Raw genomic sequence first — 16,585 nt, forward strand, 5'->3', positions numbered from 1 at the left:
TCTGCTGTGTTCATCCAGCTCTACACCTTGTTATCTCAGATTCTCCAGCATCTGCAGTTCCTACTATCTCTGAAATCAGTTCTAAATGCACTTTCAAGAATAGCTTTAAGGCAAGCTGCTGCTGTAAGTTGATGATTCATATCATTGTTAAACTTTAATTGTGATACTAAACGAAAAAGAAATGCGGTGGTCAGAATGATTCCTTTCCTCTCTCATTTTTCTAAAATTTTAGTTTGGAATTGAAAACACAATTTTGGCACCATTTCAGGTCTAACACATTAACGCAGAGCATTTTTACCACCAAATAGATTCTAATTCACCATTATAAAAGGGAGAATTTACTTGTTCTGTTGGTCACTGGAACTAGCCTTTCATGTGCCTGTTTTAAACCTCGATCAGTTTGGAATCAAGTACGATCTATTTAAACAGGGCGGATGAAATATACCATTTACTTATCACTTCCGACGCAATATTAAGAAATGTTAAATCATTGCACATTTTGTTTAGTTCGTTATTGTCAGAGCATTACTGATGCAAAGCGCAATCTCATCTTGCTGCTTTCTAATAGCCTTTCAATCAAAATAGATCACTGTCCTTTGTTCCATGTAATTCAAATGCAACAGTTTGTAAATTTTTAAGAAATAGAGAGGTTGTGAACACCAGTGAAGCTTAGCCCTTATATTGTTTTTCATTAGTTTGGTGTCTTGGCATCTGGATAGGGCGATATACCTACACCGCAGGCAGTGCTGCAGCAATCTTATCACCTCCTAATTTACAATAGTGAGAGACCCTGCACTACTTTGTGTGCAAAGGCAGACAGCATCATCAAAGACCTCTCCCAACCCATTTATAACCTCTTCCAACCTCTTCCATCAGGCAGAAGATACAAAAGCGTAAACACGTATAGCAACAGGTTCAAGAACAGTTTCTTCCCTGCTGTTATTAGACTTCTGAATGGACCTCTCAAATTTCAAATCCAACATTGATCTTGCTTGTTGTGCAGCCTTCTTTACAGCCATAACTTTGTATTCCTCACTCAATTGTATCACTCTATAATCTTTATGTGATATGATCTGTAGATACTGCGCACAAACAAAACGTTTCACTATACCTAGGTACATTGACAATAATAAATCAAATCAAAAAACAGTCATCAATGACACCAAAAGGCAATTTCCCAATCTAAGCTAAAAAAAAGGTGAAAAATCAAACTAAGTGGAGCGCATGGTGGGGAGTGAATAAATTAATTAGTGGGCATAGGAATTCCATGTGTTGCCAGTGTGCGAGAAGATTTATGCTCCTCCTGATCCCACATGCAACAGTGCCACCACAGTGTCTCTGTCACCTATGTAGCAGCCTACAACAATCCCCTTTTAGGATGACAGATACATTGGGCTAATTCCAGAACCACTGGACAATGTTTCTATTTCACATTCTGAACTTGGTGCTAGAAAATTGAATCCTATTTTGATGAGGCTCCTGCCTGTTCTAGATTTCCAAACCCAAAATGAATCATTCTCCAAGTTCCATGAAGCAAAGTGAACACAAGTCTTAATATAGTCATTATAACTTAATGGCCAATTTCTGGAAATAATTTTGATTTTAGTGTTATTGTTATTCTAATTTTCCTTTAACTTACAGAAATAGAAATAATTTAATCAATGACTGTTCCTTTTGTATTTTAATAAACTAAAGCATTGCTGCAAAGATCAAATGCATGTCAATTTCCCACAATGCAGCAACTTTATTGTCACAGCAGCTTGACTGGTAACAGCTTTTCTCTACTCCAGATCGTTTAAACTGAATTGTACTTTTCTAATGCGCATATGGGAATCAACATGCATATTTTCTGGATTATTAGTCTGGTATGGTCATTCTATTCACTGCCGTTTTTGAGTTATCCTGAACTGCACTGAAATAAGAGACAGGATTAGAGAAGTACTGAACAGATTAATAGTGACTCAGTGATGCGTTAAACTGTAAAAAATTGACAAACAGGACTGTGGGATGTGTAAAGGTATAAATAAGCAAATTATATTAAAAGTGAAGAAATATGCGAGTGTTTGAGGATACCATGAAAGCATATAGAGACTAGAGACTAATTAATATTGAAGAAGGGGGTTGATCAGGACTTAAATGAAATCCTGAAAATATTGAAGGAGAATAAGATGAAAGATGAGACATTAACAACAAGTGAGCAAAGCTGCCAAAGATTATGAAGCAAACGTTCAAAAAGTAATTAAATGAACACTCGGCACAATCTACAAGCTTATTAGTAAAAGAAAGAATTGTTAAAATTATGATAGGATCCTTGAGGGGATAGCACAGTCAATTTGTAGATGGCAATCAAAAAAATGGTAACTGTTTTTAAGAAGTCCTTTATGTCTTTGACGAAACAAAGGACATCAGCGAGGAGGCAGATTTCAAAGAGTTGACAATGAGATGACTGAAGGAAGTTTGAGATAAATTATTTAAGCTGATAAAAGATAATTCAGCACAGCTAGAGAGAAGAGATTAGAGAGAACTAAGGATGGACATTGCATAGCCCTGGAAATTCGACTTCTATTGTCTATGGATGGCTGCTGAAGTACTGGAGTGAGGCCAGTACAGTACCCACTTTAAAAAGAATTTAACTAATCTGGGTCCTTAAAGGCCATTAAACTTATAACTAACAGGGAAATTGTTATCTTTCATTAAAAATTAATTTAGTCATTTGAGACAACCAAGGAGAATGCTAGGAACAAAAACAAAGTTGCTGGAAAAGCTCAGCAAGTCTGGCTGCATCGGTGGAGGAGAAAACAGAGTTAATGTTTCGGGTCCGGTGACCCTTCCTCAGAACTGATGGTGGCTGGGAAAACGTCAGTTTATATGCAGAAAATAGGGAGGTGGGTGGGGTAGGGAGTAAACGATAGGATAGAGCCCAAAGAGAGAGAAAGACAGTTGGACAGACAGAGGAATTGCTAACGATCAGGCTGGGAGGGTGAATAGTTGTTAGTGGGGACTGTTAGTGACTAACAACAAGGGGTGTGTAGTGGCAGGCTGTGTGGTAACAAGGCCTGGTGTGTGGGGTGAGGGGCTGGGACATGGGAGAGTTTAGGCCCTAAAATTATTGAACTCAATATTGAGTCCGGAGGGCTGTAGTGTCCCCAAGCGGAAAATGAAGTGTTGTTCCTCCAGCTTGCACTGGGCTTCACTGGAACACTGTAGCAAGCCAGAGACAGAGATCTTGGCCAGGGAGCAGGGTGGTGCATTGAAATGGCAGGCAACAGGTAGTTCAGGGTCTTTTTTGCGAGCAGAACGTAGATGTTCTGCAAAGTGGTCGCCAAGCCTACGCTTCGTTTCCCCAATGTAGAGGAGACCACATTGTGAGCAGCGAATGCAGTAGACTAGATTCTTTGAAGTGCAGGTGAAGTGTTGCTTCACCTGGAAGGTATGTTTGGGCCCTTGGATACTGGGGAGGGAGGAGGTAAATGCGCAGGTGTTGCACCTTCGCCGGTTACAGGGGAAGGTGTCGTAGGGCTGTGGGGAGATGTTGGGGGTGAAGGAAGTATAGACCAGGATGTCCCGGAGGGAACGGTCCCTGCGGAAGGCGGACAAGGGAGGGGAGGAGAATATGTGTCTGGTGGTGGCATCTTGCTGGAGATGGCGGAAATGGCGTCTGATGATCTGTTAGTCACTAACAGTCCCCATTAACAACTATTCATCCTCCCAGCCTGATCATTAGCAACTCCTTTGTCTGTCCAACTGTCTTTCTCTCTCTTTGGGCTCTATCCTATCGTTTACTCCCTACCCCACCCACCTCCCTATTTTCTGCATATAAACTGACGTTTTCCCAGCCACCATCAGTTCTGAGGAAGGGTCACCGGACCCGAAACGTTAACTCTGTTTTCTCCTCCACAGATGCTGCCAGACCTGCTGAGCTTTTCCAGCAACTTTGTTTTTGTTCCTGATTTACAGCATCTGCAGTTCTTTTGGTTTTTATTTAAGGAGAATGCTAGACCGTTTCTGAAGGCAATTGAGAATAAACCACATTGGTGTAGGACTAGGGTCTCATATGGATTTGACTGAGTTCAGAATTAAAGCAATGCAGCAGCTTTATTGTCACTTGTACTGGTAACAGCTTTTCTCTTCTCCAGATTGGTCAAACTGATTTGTACATTTCTAATGGGCATAGGGGAATCAAAATGCATATTTTCTGGGTTATTAGTCTAAAATGATGTTTTACTAATACAATGGCATAACCACTATGCTACAACATCATCCATCCAGAAAAGCATGAAATAGCAGCTTGTACAGATTTCCTAAAACATAATGGTACTTGAGAAACATCATAGAATTGTTTCAGGAAGTAATAGAAATGGTAAATGAGGCAAATACAGTTGACATAAAAAACTTGAGTTTTGGGAAGATATTTGAAAAGCTGCCATAATCGAGATTATTGTAAGAATTTAAGAAATGGGGAATTACAGGGAGGACACTAAACTTAATTAAAATGCCTGGAAAGGATAAATTAAAGATTAGAGTTAAGACTGTTTTTCAGTAATAATTGGAAGTGAGTCATGGTATGCGATAGAGTTGTCAAGCCAAAGACAGAAACTACTGGAAAAACTCAGCAGATCTGGCAGCAACTATGGAGAGAAAACAGAGTTAATGTTTCGGTACCAGTGACATTTCTTCTGTGTTCTGAAGAAGGATCACTGGACCCGAAATGTTAATTCTGCTTTTTCTCCACAGATGCTGCCAGACTTGCTGAGTTTTTCAGAGATTTCTGTCTTTGTTTCTGATTTCCAGCATCTGCAGTTCTTTTTCTTGCATTCTTGAGTACTTCTGTTCACTATATTTATAAATGATTCAGATAATGGCCTAGAGTAGGAGCTAATGTTGAATTCCCTACATGAATGTTGCAGCTGTAAATAACTTTAGTAAGGCCACATTTGGAATATTGTATACAGTTCTAGTCACTACACTGTCAGAAGGGTGCAGAGGCTTTGGAGAGCGTACAAAAAAAGGTTTACCAGTTCTGAGGAAGGGTTACCAGACCCGAAATGTTAACTCTGACTTTCTTTTCACAGATGCTGCCAGACCTGCTGAGCTTTTCCAGCAATTTCTGTTTTTGTTCAAGGTTTACCAGGATATTGCCTAGTTTGGAGAGTATTAGCTATGAAGAGAGATTGGACAAACTGAGGGGAGACCTGTTAGACATTTACAGAATTATGAGAGGCATGGATTGTCAAAATCTTTTTGTCAGGGTAGAAATGTCAATTTCTAGGGGAGATTGGTTTAAGGTAGAAGGGGGAAAGTTTAAAGGAGATGTAAGAGGCTAGTTTTTTACACAGAGATTGGTAAGTACTGGCATGCACTGCCAGAGGAGATGGTGGAAGCAGAAACAACAGCAACTTTTAAGATGCATCTTGACAGATACATGAATCGTCAGGGAATAGAGGGATACAGACCACAGAGAGGCTAATGGTTTTTGGTTTAGAAAGGCATCATGTGTCTGTGCAGGCTTAGTGGGCCGAACAGCCTGTTCCTGTGCTGTACTATTATCTGTACTCTGTTCTTTGAATTCAAAACAGAAATATAGTCATATTTTTTCTTAATGTATAATGTATAATGATAAATTGGGGTACAGACTTTTAAGTGTTGGGAAGTAATATTTGTCAGTGTAAGGTGATGTGTTTTGACAAAGTAAGAGCTGTAAATATCACATTGTGAATAGAAATAGACTCAGAATTTGAAAAAAGCTGAGGGATTTGGAGGGTACAGGTTCACAGAACATTAAAGGCAGCAATTCAGGCTGATGGCCTGTAAATAAAAGCTAATGGATTTCTAGATTTTATCACAAGATGTAAAGAATAATAAGATCCCAGTGTACTGTAGACAGTAATGGTCACAACACATTAGAAGGCAATTTAGGCTTATGAGAATGCAGATTTACTGGGATGCTGTAAGTTATGGAGATTTAAAAACACAAAGAAAGACTTGAAAAATTGATCAACATTTTTAACTAATTCTACTATCCACACTGTAATTCCATTACCTTTAAATTCCATAAAAATCTCTGCTGTGGTATCTTTTCAAACACCTCCTTAAACATATGTTTTACACTCTCTGCCAATTGTGGAGTAGTATGATACAATTGTTTAAAATTATGAAATAAGACATGGTAAGCAGAAACAGACTGATTCCAGATCAAAAATAGAAAATTCAAACCAGGGAGCAGAAGAAATTTATTTAGTGAGGCTGTGGCTTTTGTCAATGATTGAGGCAGAAATCATGTCAGCACTACAGGTTAACAGACTCTCAGAGATGTTCCATTCTCATGTCCAAACTGCACTGTTAACGAAATGAAGACAAAGAGTGATGTCAGGCAGCAGAAAACATTTTTAGCAAGCCACTACAGAAACAACTCTAAAAAGTCAACAGGGCAGAAAAATATTTAGATTGGATGACAGGTGGGCAGAAATCTGTGAGCTGTTCCTGTGTTGTAACTCCTGTGTACTTGTGTGAACAAATCACTGGGCAGTCCTCTTTAACAGGTATTGTGGAGATAGGTCAGTAAGTCTAACCTTAAATGTGCCTTAAACATTGGAGTTCAACAGGCGTCCTGGACTTTCAGCTTCTTAGGATATGCAGCTCAGCAGATTTCTGTCCACATGTCATCCATTTAAATAATTTCTGTGTTTGTTGACTTCTTCGATTTATTTCTGCTGTGGTTTACCAAAAATGCTGCATCCTGTCTGACGGCTTTCTTCCCCTTCAATTAGCTAACACGGCTTTTTCTAATTTTAGACAGGACGTCTCTGAGAATATGTTAATACTTGGAAGAAAAATGTGAAAATCACTTTCCATGCAATATTGCAATTGCCTGGCTTAATTAATGAATCAATCACAAAACACTAGCTTTAAAGATAAACGTTCATAAGTTCATAATTTTGTTATATAACACTGCAATGATAAAAGAATCTTGATATAAACCAGTGTGCAGTTGGGATTGATTGGTTTTTGATTTGTAATGTAATTGTACATGGTCATTGATGTTGTGAAGCACTACCATGGTGTCGAATATGATAGACCTATAACAAATCTAGTAACTTAATAGTAGGTATCCATGATGTGTTTTGGGTCAGCAGCAGCAGCAGAAATTCAACCACAATTTACAACTTTGTGACCCAGTATATCCCTCTTTTTACTATTACCATTGATACAGAGCGTTAACATTGAAAGTTAAAAAGAGCATGTCAAGAGCAGTTTCAGGTATTATTAAGAGGGAGATATAAACCTGATGAAGAAATAGAGGAATAAATGCATGCCAAACAATGGTAGCAGTTTGTAATAGAACTGAGTAATCTCACAACCAATGGATTTTAAATTCTGCAGTCCTGCCGCATCCAATCGTGAACAGTGGACATTTAAATAAATAACCAGAACAGGAGGCTCCACAAATATTTCCATTTTCAGTGATGCGGGAACCCAGCATATCAGAGCCAAAGACAACACTGAAGCATTTGTAACTACCTTCAGTCAGAAGTGTTAATAGAAATAATCACTTGTGGTCCCAAACAGCACAGATGCCAGTCTTCAGCCAATTTAGTTCACTCTATGTGACATTAAGAAACAACTCAAGGCATTGGATACAGCACAGGCAATAGTCCCAGACAACATCCAGGCAGTAGTACTGAGGGACTAAAAGCAAAGTACTACAGATGCTGGAGATTCAAAATTATAACACAAAGTGCTGGAAAAACACAGCAGATCTCTGGTAGCAACTGTGGAAAGAGAAACAAAGTTAATGTTTTGAGTCTAATATTCTTCTTTGCAATTTGTTTGATCTGATCTGTTCAGATTTCATTCCAACTCAGTATGGTGTGTGGTTTGGAGGGGAAAGTGCAGTTGATGGTGTTCCCATAAGCCTGTTACCCTTGTCCTTCTGGCTGGCAGAGGTTGCAGGGTTTGGAAGGCATTGTCAAAGGAACGTTGGTGAATTATTGCAGTGCATCTTGTCAATAGTACACACTGCTACCGTCATGCATCAGTTGTGAAGGGAATGAATGGAGAGCCACTCAGTTGTACAAAACCACGAAAAAGCCAAATGGAATGAAACCAGATGGACCACCTCACATTCAGTTAGAAGAGAAAGACAACAATAGCAAACCTGGCTCTGTCATCCCCGCAATGTCCACCTTATTAAAATCTGTGACCTTGTATCATGGAAACATACCTTAGAACCAGTTGTAATCCCACAAATGCTATCATCATCCCAGAGTATGCCTTGTTCCACCGGATGGGTAGACCTACCTGAGGGTCAGAAGGGTGTGGCTCTAAGATTCCTCAACATTGGCTCTGGACTTGATGAAATCTCATGGCATGAAGCCAAACCATTGGTAAGGATAGCTATTGGTCACCACCTCCAGCCATCCTCTCCAGAGCTAATGTCAGTATTCATCCATGTTAAGCATCACTGGGAGGGAACACTAAAGGTCAAAGGTATGCAGTGTACTCTAGATGGGGAGCTTCAATGCCACTCACCAAGAGTAAATCAGCAGTACGAATACTGACCAAGCTGGTCAAGTCCTAAAGGTGTGTGGCAGGTGGTGAGGGAACCAAAAAAAGGGGGAAAAAACTACTTGACGTCAACTTTACCGATCTACCTTTGCAGATACACCCATCCATGACAACATGATGGTATTGATAGCAGTGACCACTGCATTGTCATTGCAGGAACTGAACTCATCTTCATATGTTGGATACCCTCCATCATGTGGTGTGGCATTACCATGTGTTAAATAGGACAAACTTCAAACAGATCTGGCAACTCAAAACTAGACATGCATGAGGTATTGTGGGGTATCAGCAACAACAGCAAAATTGTATGCAAATGTAATTTGTAACCACATGGCCGAACATATTCTCTACCATTACCATCAAGTCGGAAGATCAACCTGGTTCAATAAAGTATGCGGGAGGCCCTGCCTTGATCAGCACCAGACAGACCTAAGAATGAGGTGTCAACCTTGTGAGGCTACAAGATGGAGCTACAAATATGTCAAACAGTAGAAGCAGCATGCAGTAGTTAAGGCTAAGAGACCCCACAAACAATTGTTCAGATCTAAGCTCTGTCGGCCTGCCACATCCAGTCACAGATGGTGGTGGACAATTAAACAACTCACTGGTGAAGGAAGCTCCATAAAACTTTCCATCTACAATGGGAGCACAGCACATCAATGTAAAGACAAGTCTGAAGTATTATATTCATCTTCAACCAGAAGTTCGAAGTGGATGATCCATCTTGGCTTCTCCTTACCATCCCAAGCATTACAGCTGCCCGACTTAAACTAATTTAGTCTAGCAATAAATGGCTGAACACAATGGATACTGCGAAGGTTATAGGCCTGACAACATGTCAGCAATAATAGTGAAGACCTTGCTCCAGAACTAGCTGCTTTCCTTGCCAAGCTTTTTTAGATACAGCCAAAAGATGGACATCTTAGAATCCCTACAGTGTGGAAACAGGCCCTTCGGCCCAACAAGTCCACACCAACCCTTGGAGCATCCCACCCAGACCCATCTGCCTAATCTACACATCCCTGAAGACTACCGGTAATTTAGCATGGCCAATCCACCTAGCCTGCGCATTTTTTGGACTGTGGGAGGCAACTGGAGCACCCAGAGGAAACCCATGCAGACACAAGGAGAATGTGCAACTCCACACACACAGTCGTCCGAGGGTGGAATCAAACCCATGTCCCTGGGTCCCTGCTGTGAGGCAGCAGTGCTAACCATTGAGCCACCATGCCACATCTATGTAGAAAGATGGCCCAAGTATGTCCTGTACACAAAAAATAAGGACAGGGCCAGCACAATCAATTACAGCCCCATCATCTTCTCTTAATCATCACCAAAGTGATGGAAGACTTCAGCAATGGTGGTATCAAGTTGCACTTGCAAAGAAATAACTTTGTCAGTGTGGCTCAGTTTGGGTACTACCAGGGTCACTCAGCTCCTTACTCCATTGCAGCCTTAGTTCAAATATGAATAAATGAGTTGAACTCCCTGGGTGAGGTGAGGGTGACTGTCCTTGACAACAAGGTTACATTTGACCATGTGTACCATCAAGAAGCCCTAGCAAAACTTGAGTTAATGGAATTCAAAGGAAATCTCTGTTAGTTGGAGTCATACCTCAGCCTTGTCAAAGGAAGATAGTTGTGATTGTTGAAGGGCAGTCATCTCAGTCCAAGGGTATCGCTGCTGGAGTTCCTGGTGATAGTGTCCTAGGTCCAAACATTTTTATCTGCTTTCACCTTCCCTCCATCATAAGGTTAGAAATGGGGATGCTCATTGTTGATGGCACAAGGTTCAGCACCTTTTGCAATTTCTTACATACTACTGAAGCAGTGTGCTTCATATGCAGCAGGATTTGGACAACATCTAAACTTGGGATGCTAAGTGGCAAGTAATATTCAAGCAACACAAATGCCAAGTAATATCCACCTCCAATAAAAGTGAACCTGTTACTCCTTGAAGTTCAATGGCATTACCACCAGTGAATATTGCACTATCAATATCTTGGGGGTTACCATTGAAGAGAAAGAATTGATAAGCCATATAATTACAGTAGCAAGTCAGAGACAAGAGATTATGTGGCAAGTAGATGGCTTGCTTTCTTCCCATTGCCTACCTACACAAGTTAGGAGTGTGATGGAATACTCTCATTTTGCTTGGATGAGTGTATCTCTAACAATATTCAAGAAGCATAAAACTAGAAAATTTCAGAGTGAACCTAATTACTACATGTCTAAAGTCAAAACAGATCAGACTGGTAAGGAAAACAGATTTCCTTCACTAAAAAACATTAGTGAGCCACGGTTTTACAACTATGGTGCCTTTAAGCTGGTTTTTTTTAAAAAAAATAAAATGTTGAATTTAAATCATGATGGGATTCAAACCAATGTCTTCAGAGGATTATCCTGTGGCTCTGGATTATTAGGCTAGTGATATTAGCACTAGCCTCTGCCTGCCCTCAGGGGTTGAGGGATATTGATTCCTGCAATCCTCATTACAATACTGACTGTTTTAAAAGTATAAAGGCAAATACTCTGGATGCTGGTAATCCAAAGAAGAGTCATACCATACTTGAAATGTTAAGTCTGTTTTTCTCTTCACAGATGCTGCCAGACCTGCTGAGTTTCTCCAGCATTCTCTGTGTTTGTACTAAACGTATTCCGTTGACTGTGAAAGACTTAGGACTCTGAGGTTATGAAAGGTGATATTTAAATACAAGTTCTTCATTTCTTGAAATGATGAAAAGATTAATCTTGGTCCATATGGATGGACATTTTGAATTGCGCAGGTTAGGAAAAACCAAGGGACAAACTTATAACAACATATAGAACTGTATAATAACTATATATACAGTATAAAGAAGGTGCTGCCAGAGGTGGTGGAAGCAGACACATATCAGCATTCAAGAAGCCCCTGGCTGAATACATGAATAGGAAGGGAATAAAGGGATATTAATCCTGTAAGTGAAGATAGTTTTAGTATGAAAGGGCAAAATGTTTTGCAGGCTTGGAGGGCCTAAAGTCCTGTTGCTGTGTTGTATTGTTCTTTATTCTTTGTTTATAGGGGTAGGATATCGTTTTAGTGAATATCAACAACAGTTTAATACTTGAAAGTTTATATGGACAGGTTATTACTGTATATAGTTTGGGAGTTTGAAACAATACAGAGTGTCAGTACCAGGGATCGTTAACGCTGTGCAATCAAATTTGAAGCATCGAACGAGTGCAGAATGAAGAGAAAGACCCATGTACAATCATGGGGAGTTGAAATGGAGTTAATGATTTAAGCCACAAACAGCGTGACTGATTTCTGGGAGGCCTTTTATTGCACCGGCAGGGCGCTGGAATGTATGCCATGATCGTTTCTTATTGTTCCACGTCAGCATTCCTTGGTTTATTTCCATCGATACGTTAAATAGCTGTAAACCCAGTAGTCTGGAGACACCCTACTGCTTGGTGCTACTGAAAGTCATTCGTTGAGTCATTTACCTCTTGAATGGACATCTGACTGTCTGGTCTTACTGGTCATCTCAGGGCAACATTGTGCCCTTTTGATACGTGGCCGGGCTGTACCGTAAATGCGTTCAGTCTATTAACTTTGTTGTGCATGAATACTGTGGAAACCATCGAGAATTTTATTGGAGTAAGACATGAGAGCTGTCTCCTGGTCTGCTTCTGAGACTGGAGACCAGCAGCAAGCTCCCAACTACAAAAACTGCCAGAACAAAAATGGCTCAGGAGGAAGCATAGGCAGATAAAGAGTCAAGGCCCTGCCTTTGGGCACAACACACATGACTCAAACTATATGGTAAATGCTTAGTTCGCAATATTCGGTATATTACATAAAATGGTAACCAAGTCTCCTAACTGCCACTCTTCCCCATATATGTAGTTTGCATTTCTAAAGCGGCCTACTGGCGGTCCAGGATTTGATAAGTGTTTATCTATAGTTGACCTGGGAAAAGGCGAGCTCAAACGATGGGCTGGGTAAAAATTTCTTTGCGGATCTGCTCGAAATCTCAGCAATTAGACCAAGATGACATCCTGCATGCGTTTTTCTCTTAAATGTATTATTTCCTACTGGTTTTGCTCTAATTTTATGCATTGGAATTATAAAGAAAGCTTTCAATCTTTCGCAAAATGCAGTATTTTAACAGTTCAATTAAATATGCCTTTAGACCAATTATTGTGCCACAATTATGGATTCTTTTCTCTCTCAATATACACCAAGGCAAGTTTACAGACAGTTTTGAAACCGTGTCTGACATTTTGTGGATTCATTGTTGATTCCAGGACCAATCGGGCGGGTGAACCATCGAGTTCAAATCGAGACCGTTCTCGACGGAATGTCTCTAGCGACGAGAACACTATCCATTACCGCTTCTCTTCCAAAACAACTAGTGTTATAACTAAGATCAGACTTCTACGAGTTAAAAGGACGAAGAAATAAAGATTTGACTTCAAATACAAATCTTATTTGGCAGTTTCTACTTTGAAGAGTGTTCAATATTCTGTCCACTAGCCTCCAGACTCTTTCACAAACCAATATTTCCCTCCGTCTTCCCAGTGACATAAACTAAAACGCACTGTCAAAGTGGATACGGGCTGCCAATGAGTGGGGAACAGACACTTCGCTGTAATAATGTTACTACACGTTTGCACTGCTTGCTATAACTTTGTACTCCGCTTTGCTTGAGGTAAAACTTTTGGCACATGGCTTGAAGTGATCGCACGGATCTGCTGCCCGAGTATATACCCGCAAAAGAAAACACGGTTTCCATTTCAGAAATAACGTTAGCGAATCCAAGAGTCGCTTGTATCGCTCAATGTTTAGCGAGAGGTACCATCAGCGGGTAGACGCAGAACAACAACCCCTTTAAATGCTTGAGGTTTGCTCACCAATCTCTTTCGGGAGTGTTCTGGCTGCTGCCGACCCAACTTCAATGGCCTGTCTGTTTTTATTCTACGTTTCTGGAAGCTTTTCCCAACTGTCAGTGCTTTCCTAATTTAATGAGCCAGGCTTAGTTCCCCCGGTTGTATATAACATGCTAATTAACCGTATGCTGTACTATTAAGTCTGGCACCGGTTCGCTCCATCTCTGAAGTCTTGTCCCGTTCCGCATATTTAACAGTGGGAACAGGCCCTTATAAATTACAATCACATTCCAAATGGGACTCACAGTACAAATAGCGTCTTTCCCCTACTCCCACCCCACCTCCGACTATCGCTGTACATTATTCGAATAAGAAACTTTAAGAAAATGGAGAATCAGGTACCAATTAGATCCTTGCTCTGAAGATGCGGTGGTCGTTCTCAAACGGAATAAAACCAATTACTATAAAGCTGCATCCTCCTTTCTCCCGCTGGCCCTCCTCTCCACAGATGAGAAATCCCAACAGATGTGAACGCTCCTTCCCGCAATGAATAAAAAGGTAGCTGAAATGCAATGTGCCACGAGGTTCGCGTATTTCCAATCTTGGTAGCTATATTAGCTATTTTCTTCTCATTTTCTATCTCCCCCTTCTCTGAGATACCCTGTTTCGACTCAGTAGGGTCCTGCTCTGTGAAAAGCTGATCCGTATGAATGACTGTGGCAGGAGCTTTCTGGTCTCCTTGCTGTTGGTGTTGCCTGCAAAATGTGACTGACTGACTTCCCCAGTCTGGCTGCAATTCTCAAGCGCCTCCGCTCACCGCAAGCTCGCCAGGCAGCTTTCCGAACAGTTTCCTATTCACATGTACGGACCCCATAAGAGCTTGTTTTTCTATCAGCGGCTGCTACCCGGCTCCAGCACCACTGCTCTTAAAGGGGATCCCCGTTCTCTGACAATGGCCGCGAAAGTAGCAAATGATGCGGAGATATTAGGCAGGAAATTGTATCCTAACAGACAGAATGCCATTACTGAAACATAGGGGCTCGAATCCGGATCATATGATCGTGGCGATCTGCCATTACTTTTGTCAAATAATATACAGCAATACATTAAAAGGATGGCGTAGGATCGCGTACATATCAGCTTATCAGAGATGCGGTTTTAGATTTCGTGCGGTGGAGAAGTTTAAATAACTTAGTACAATCCCAATAGATGAAGATTGTCGTAGGAGAGTAAGCTGCAGATCCTATGTTTACTGATGTACTAGGCACTAGCAATTCCCAATAGTTGTATGTTTGAGGGTGTTGTATACTTCAGAACAGCGATCAGCACCAGCACCCGAGCGTATGCTTTTAGTGAATTTGTGATGCTTATTTTAAACAAGTGTCTTCAGTATAAATCTAACCCCGGGCGGATTTCATTCTTGCCTTATTCTGTTCCTGGTGATATTTTAATGTGGAATTCTTTCCCTTGGACATTTCATGGGCCTACACTGAAATCGCTACATTCTTATAGTTCCTTCGTCGCTGACACCTTAAGGATTGGCACGTTCTCCAATTTTACTTTCAAAGCGGAATTCTTCGCCATATATCAAGGAGTACTTTGAAGACATTTCAAAAGAAAACGTTTTCTGTTTACATCTCACAGGTGATGCTAGTTTCGTTTGCTTTTGGATTTTTCGGAGCAGTTCAGCCACTGACCCCGAAGCGCGCTGCAGTTTGTGTGGAAGATGTTGTATTGGGATTGTGGAGGGTGGAAAGGTCGAACAACAAGGCGTACACCACCGGCATGCGCCGTTTCTCCAGGATGCCAAGACCATCTTTGGCCAAAGTATTGAAGGATTTATCCCGTTGAGAACCCAGCCTGTAGGGAACACCAGAAAATGGTTCACATTTTCCAGAATCTAACCATCAATCTCAATCAACAGTGTTTTGCTATGGGAACTGTTTGCAAAAGCACCTCGCTTTTCCCAGTATTTAGCGAAAGGCCAATTTCCTCATTGTCTTACTTGCCTAACATTAAGGACTGCGAGAAACCTGAACAGCCCCAACTCCCTCCATCCAGCTCGGCACACCAGTCTGGAACCGAATTGAAATAAAAAGCCGTTTCACATCAGAAAAAGGAACAAAGCCCTGAAAGCAGATGGAATGCTTGCTGAAATGTTGAAACAGCCTAGAGGTACGCTCCTGACATGGCTACACATCCCTCCCCTGGGAAGAGGAGTGCACACTGGAGAATCTGTGAGCGTTGACTACATTCAACATGGGTCTAATGATGGGAAGCACAGAGGAATCTCGCTGCTGTCTGACACAGAGAAGACCGTTGTAAGGATTCTCCTCAACTGCCCTATCCCAGTGCCTTAAAGGCTCTTTCAGGGGTCGCGTTGCATTTTTATCACCCATTCAAAGGTCCCACGTCATCATCACTGTGTGACAAACTCAAGAAAGATGCAAGAGCACCAACATAACGACCATGATATACCTGGTGTATGGCCATGTCTACCTTATGGAAGCCTTTGACCCTGCTGACTGTAAAAGCTTATGGAATATCTTCCTCAAATGCGGTTGCCCTCAGAAATTTGTCACCGCCTTCCACGTAGCCCACGGTGAATGCTGTGATCTCCCTAATGGAACCATCACAATCCCAATCTCAGTGAAAAGTGGGGTCACACAGGCATTGCACCAACCCTCTTTTTCCGTTTTCCTCACTGCAATACGACAGCTCATTTCCAGATAATTACCTACAAGCGTTACAATAATCTACAGAATTGAAAAGATGCTGTTCAACCTGTGCTGCCTTCATTCAAAATCAAATTTTTTCCAATCTCGGTCACACTCGGAGTTTGAGTTTCGGGTCACTGTTAACTTCCCTAAAGCAATGAGGAAATGGGCCTTTTGCTAAATACTGGGAAAACCAAGGGACTTTTCCAAACAGCTCCCTTAAACACTGTTGATTAAGACCAGAAGACCATTAGACATTGGAGCAGAAATTAGACCATTCGGCCCATCGAGTCTTCTCTGCCATTCAATCATGGCTAATAAGTTCCTCAATCACATTCTCCTGCTTTCTCCCTGTAGCCCTTGATCCCCTTGATGATCAAGAACCTATCTATCTCAGGCTTAAATGTACTCAATGACCTGGCCTCCACAGCC

This window comes from Rhincodon typus, chromosome 2 (assembly GCF_021869965.1).
Source record: "Rhincodon typus isolate 14 chromosome 2, sRhiTyp1.1, whole genome shotgun sequence".
NCBI classification, from domain to species: Eukaryota; Metazoa; Chordata; class Chondrichthyes; order Orectolobiformes; family Rhincodontidae; genus Rhincodon; species Rhincodon typus.